The sequence below is a fragment of the Parus major genome, chromosome 1A (assembly GCF_001522545.3).
Source record: "Parus major isolate Abel chromosome 1A, Parus_major1.1, whole genome shotgun sequence".
Taxonomy (NCBI): Eukaryota; Metazoa; Chordata; class Aves; order Passeriformes; family Paridae; genus Parus; species Parus major.
Window position 1 is genome coordinate 48,064,611 of NC_031773.1, and position 6,477 is coordinate 48,071,087.

Consider the following 6,477-nt stretch of genomic DNA (forward strand, 5'->3'; position numbering starts at 1 on the left):
AATGCTTTTGGGCAGATCACAACTTTCCATTTGGCTCAAGATGAAATACTCTTAGCTATTCAGCCAAATTTTTTTTTTTTTTTTTTGCATTAGAGATGTCAATCTCACCAGCAAACTAAAAATCAGTTTACATATGCACCATTGTAGCATTAGTCACATGGAGCTGGCTCAAGAACAGAGGCACAGAATGCAACAATTAAATGCTGATGTGTTTTCCACCAGCACTAAGACCTGTACAGTGTTCATCTTCATCTATATGGCACGATGTGTATGACATTAACTGACATACAAAAGCAAAAGACTGGAAGTTAATGCATGGCTATATCCAGGCTTCAGGCTTTTATAGTCTCAATGGCTTAAGTTGAATATTACTTAAATGCTGACATCTACCAAATTTTATATTTCAGGATGGGGATTTTTGTTTGTTGGCTTGTTTTGTTGGTTTTTTTTGTTTTTTTTTTTTTAATTTTCAGAGGAAGATCTTTTAGGCTAATACCTTCTTTTAATTGATTCAACTATTTTGATATATTGCCACCAAAATACCGATATTGTAAGGCTATATCAGTTAGTTCATTCTTTTTACACCTCTGAAATATTCCTGAGATCCTGAAGTGAGGAGGAGGAGTATGCTGGCATTGTTCATGTTGTTCCTTTTGTATGTGTATAGACCTTCAAGCTGTCACTCGTGAAGTTTTCACCATTTACTAAAAACAAAGAAACAGAAGGAAGTGTGGCATACACATCAAAATCCCAGACCTACAAAAATCAAACCATCTGTGGACCCAGCTACGGAAAACATGGGTAACAAGGTTTTCGTAAAGCAAGACTTGATTGCAGGAGGATTAAGTAATCAACTTGTAAAGCAAATCAAATTAATGTACCCCACCATATAACCAATGTCACAGTGCAACTCTGACACACAGAGAGAGAGAGAGAGAGAGAGAGAGAGAGAGAGAGGGAGAGAAATATACAAAGGGAAAGAGGAATTTTATGATTGAAGTTTTTTAATAGCTTCATTGAAACACATGATAAAATCAGATTCTCTCAGCAGGAGATAGACAGATAAAAATGGACTCCATTTGAAGTGCAAACAAGAAAAAGACACAGGGTGTTGTAAAGCATACAGCACCTTCCTCATAAACATCCCACTTTCTCTGTTCCAAGTGTTTGCAACTGTCTCTCCCTGTGAAATCTTAATTAAACCAGTATATTTCCCATTTAAGTAATTTGGAAATGTGTGTAGTTTGATAAAAAGGCTAATTAGCTCTATTCTTTAGAAAACTGAAAAGGTACCATTTTGATCTTTTGCTTGAAATTCATGTCAATCCTTGCATTAAAAATATCCCTCAGTCTGGACTGTGGTAGGTAGCACATAGGAGAAGCATGTTCATAAGGGGGACCGTGGGAAGTGGGCTCATATGGAAAACAAAATTTATTAGGAGTTTTAATCCTTTTACTTTTTGTTTTTATAAAGTATATCGCATATTGTCTCCCTTCTTGAGGCTGGGTGTTTGTCAGGGCTTGAAATCAAATTGATGCATGATGAAAATGGACCTTCTCTGGTGATTCAGCTGGGAATTGCACAGAAATCTACCCAGCCTTTTGCTAACCAATAAAAGGAAGGGATGGGAGCAGGAACATCTCATAAAGCTGTGAAATAACAATTCACAAGCATCATTTAAGTCATTTGGAGGCTGCATTCCCTTTTTATGCTACTGCTGCATTGACCAAAATGCATCTCCTATTGAGTATACGAGCTGGGAAAGCTGACGGATCCAAGCCGATTGGTCTTGAAAAATTGGAATTACCATTTAGCAGAGCAATTCAATGACGAATGCAAGCTCTGGTTTTAGTTCCTTCACCTCTGCTCTTTTTGAGAGCCTTTCAACAGTTCCATAAACAGAAGAGTTGCACTAGACTGACATGAGACATTTCCTTCCCTTTTCCCTAGTTGCAGATATTGTTCTTTTGCTGTAATGTAACTTTCGCTGACTCTGACATTTGCATTTGGATCTTGTTATAGGTGTGATCAAAATGCTAACTACATTAGCACCATAAGTCAACCGAAGCAGTGGTTAAACAGTTGAAGGTATTAGGCTGTGTTTAAACAAACTTTCTGGGCACTAAAATGTTCCATTTCTTCTTTTACTTGTTGGTGCTCTCCATGCTTTTAATTGACTTTTCATAGTGAAACACCTGAATATCGTGTTTTTAACCTGTAAATGTCAAAGCACTTAATTATTATGGCATACATTATTGAGTAGACCCAATTCACTTTCCTTCTAGTTTGATATCAAACTGTAGCCTTGCCTAAAGGAGAGGCTAAACATATTCTCTCTGCTTTTTCCTTGGGTCTGTTATGGTTGCTGTATTTTTGGTTAAGGACAGTAGAATGAGACCAAAAGGTTATTGCAGAAAGCAATATCCACTTCTCCTGTTCATTAATTTTGCTACCATGGAATCCTGATTTTGGCTTCCTTACACAGATGAGAAATGGAGGGTGAAATTATTTCTGCCTCTGCTTCTTTCTCCAGAATTTTAAGTAAATGATACCACAGAATTATGGATATCATGAGCATTCCTGCCAGCTCCCTCAGTACCCTTGTGTGGGTCCCACCCAGCCCCACAGACTGGTGTGTGTCTAAGTGGTGCAGCAGATCACTGACCATTTCCCCTTGGGTTGTGGGATCTTCAGTCTGCTCTCTGTCCCTGTCTTCCAGCTCAGGGTATGGGTACTCCCTGAACAGCTGGTCTTTTTTTAAGGATGAGAGCAAGAAGGAATCCAGTATCTCAGCCTCTTCCTCATCCTTTGCCACTATATTTCCCTCTACATCCAAAAAGGATGGAGATTCTCCATGGCCCTCCTTATGTTGCTGATGTATTTATAAACATTTTTAGTTGTCTTTCATGGCAGCAGCCAGATTAAACTCTAGTTGGTCTTTGGTCCTTCTGATTCTCTTTCTGCATAACCTCACAACATCCTTGTAATCCTCCTGAGTTTACTGCCCCTCCTTCCATGGATTATAAACTCTCCCTTTTTTCTTGAGTTCCAGTCAGAGCTCTCTGTTCAGCCTGACCAATCTTTCCTCCTTGTTGGCTTGTCTTCCAGCACATGGGGACAGCCTGCTCCTGCACCTTCATGGTTTCCTTCCTGAAGAATGTCCAGCCTTCCTGGACTCCTTCCTTCAGACCTGCCTCCCAAGGTACTCTGAAAACTCATGTAATTTCATAATTGCTGAGCCCAGGATGGCTTCCAACCATTGTATCACCCACCAGTCCTTCTCTGTTCACAAACAGATCCAGTGGATGCCTTCCCTAGCTGTTTCCCTCACCAGCTGTCTCAGGAGTTATCTTCCACACACTCCAGGAACCTCCTGGACTGTTTCCTCCCTGCTGTGTTGTACTTAAAGCAGACATCTGCTAAGTTGAAGTCCCCCACAAGAAAAAGGGTCAACAATTACAAAACTTATCCCATCTGCCTATGAATTATTTTGTCTGCCTCTGCACCCTGGTTGGGTGGTCTGTAACAAGACCCCCATCTTGTCGGCCTTCCCCTAATTCCTACCCATAACCACTCAACTCTATCATCATCATCACTGTTAAACTCTAGACAGTCAAAACACTCCCTACCACAGAGGGCTCCCCCACTCCCTCTCCTTCCTCACCTGTCCTTCCTGAAGAGTTTACAGGTCATCCCACTGCATTTCTATGATGGCAACTGTGTCACAGCCCTCCACTTACTCAATGGTTTTCAGCTCCTGCTGTTTATTCCCCACATTCCATCGTTGGTGTAGGTGCACTTGGGCTTTTCATCCTGCCACCTTTTTCGGGAAAGAAGCCCTAATTCGAGTTGCTACATTTGCAGAAGTGCGTTGAGTTTTGTGATTTGGAGAATAAAATAGACACCATGAGAAAAGTCTGGCACCACTTACTGACTAAAACTAGCTACAACTGGAAAATAACTAGAAAAAAGTGCAAAAAGCTTTATAAAGAAATATCTAAAAAAGGTAGAAGTGAGAAAAACAGCCACTAGCAATTCTTGGGGCCTCCCAAGTTCATTAATGTGGGAGATCACTGAACTGACAGTGCAGCTTTTCCTTCTGGATTATGGACACAGCTATGCCACTGGATGAATGGCTGCAGAAAGACCTGGAGGTTTGTCTTCAAGCACCTCACATGGTTGGACTGTTTTATAAAGAACCCATCAGAGAAAGTCAGACACCAATATAAACCGGGCCTCTTCAACACCAAGACACTGCAAAATTTTCAATATATGGATAACAATGAAAGGAATTAAGGATGACTTCAGAAAGCCTGTCAATTAAAATTATTTAAGGTAATTACTCAAGGAAAAATTAGCAAGTAATTACAGCTGCATGTTGGGAAAAGCGTAAGAGTAAACAACTTTTCCATGTTATTCTCAAAAAAAAAAAAAACAACTTAAAAATACCAACATCTTTACAAGTAAAAACTTAGGAAAAATGACATCGCTGTTGGTTTTAGGCTTACATATAAATGGAAGTATTTTTGAATATAAAGACAGATGAGCTGAAAAGCTGAAAATTGAAAAGAAATTAGCATCCATTTGGCATTTCTGAAAATTAGTGGCTTCAAAGTAAGCAAGGCAAACTAATATTCTCTGGCTCTAGAGCACATATTAAAATAGATTGGTCTTAATATTACTTTCCCATAGCTGTATTTTCCTAGATTAATGAAGGGAATTGGACCAAAGGCAGGTAGAAGGAATTTTTGTATACGAATTCCTAGTTACATTGAGTACTGAGATGAGAACAGGACGATTAACGAGGCTGCTCAGTGCAATGAGAGCCCAGTTAAGTTCCTAAGCAGCACCCCCAGTGTCTGTCAGATGTGAAGCAAGTGCTGAAGCAGCTTCAGCCAGCAAGTTTGCTCATTCTGCAGTTCTGACAGATGCCACAGGTATAAACAAGCCTGTTCTGAGGCACATGTGATTTTGCCAAGGAATCATACTGAAGATGCCATAATGCACAAAAGAGCACTACAGCAGTGTACAGAGTCAGGCAAAAGGCCCACTTGGCCCAGTGTCCTCTAGCTAGGAGTGCCAATATGATCTATTTACAGAAAATGAACAGGAAGAAAGGAAATAAAGCAAGCCTTCTTGACATTCCTTCCAGGAATTCTTCACCGTGACAAATCTGACTTGACTTGTTGAGCCAGAGATCGTACCTGAACAATTATTTAGAAGAGCCATTTATTTTCTGTTTGTCTATGTTTTTGTCCTTCATTACATTCCGTGGCAATAAAAGTGACAATTTACTTAACGCATGGTATGTAAGAACACTTCCTTCTTTTTGTTTAAAAACTCTGTCTGGTAATTTTGATAAGTTTGTTTCTCCTTGGAAGAGTTAGGTTATGCTAACTTAATGGACTTCAAGTTGGTAGTCCAATGAAGTTTACAGTTAAAGACAATACTTAGTGTTTACCACTCAAATATCTTTACCATTGACATTTAAGTAACTTCCACTTTATAATTTAAAAAATTTGGCTGAGAAACTTGGTAGTTTAGGAAATCTGTAAGAATATAGAAAAGCTGTTGTCTTTATTTCAAAATAATATTTAGGCATTGATTTTAACTCTGAACCCAAAAGAAGTTATTGAGAATTAATAATATCTTTATAGTGAAAAGGAATGGAAATACCAATTAATTAAGAGTAGAAAAGTATCTGTACTACAAAAGCAAGTATCCAGTTTATATAAATTATTCCAGCTGCTGGAAAACCCCACAGAGAATCTGAACCTAAAAGCAGCCATGGAAAGTAAACTTCCTAGTGCTCATCCTAGTATAGAGTGTTTCTTCTTACACATTATTGACACAGTGCTGGGAGAAAAAGAGTTATTTTCTATTCTCACTCCTATGATAATTGGTATCTACTAGCTAGAGGAATTGTGCATTTTAAATATTGTCATCTGGCATATCATATCAGAACCAGATTTTGAAAACTTTTCCTAAAGAAATATTTTCTAAGAAAAAGGAAGAATGAAGTGTCAGAAGACCACCAGAGAGCTTTTGTTAAAAAATAATCAAGGCAGTTGTTGCCTATATTTTCTATATGATAGATTTTAAAAATGTAAACAAAATATCCTGCAGCAATTATTAGAAATTCAGAGCCAGAGACAATCTTCTTTTCTCTTCCCCATCTGCACTGAAAATACAGTGCATAATAAAAATAAAAAATAAATAAAAATAAAAAATACAGCACTCTCAATTAGAAGTAGTTTTATTTGCATAGGACATGGAATTGCTTATCAAGTCAATTTGCATTCTGGGGTACAAATAGATGGGTTACAGTATTAGGTATGCAGCTTATTCCTGCTGTAGTGATCCATGAAATTGCAGTTAATTTTGCTGAAATGGAACGTTATATTTTTAAGAGAAAGTGAAAGAAAATGAGAAGGAGGAGGTAAACCATAGGAACTGAACTTTGAATACAAGGTTAA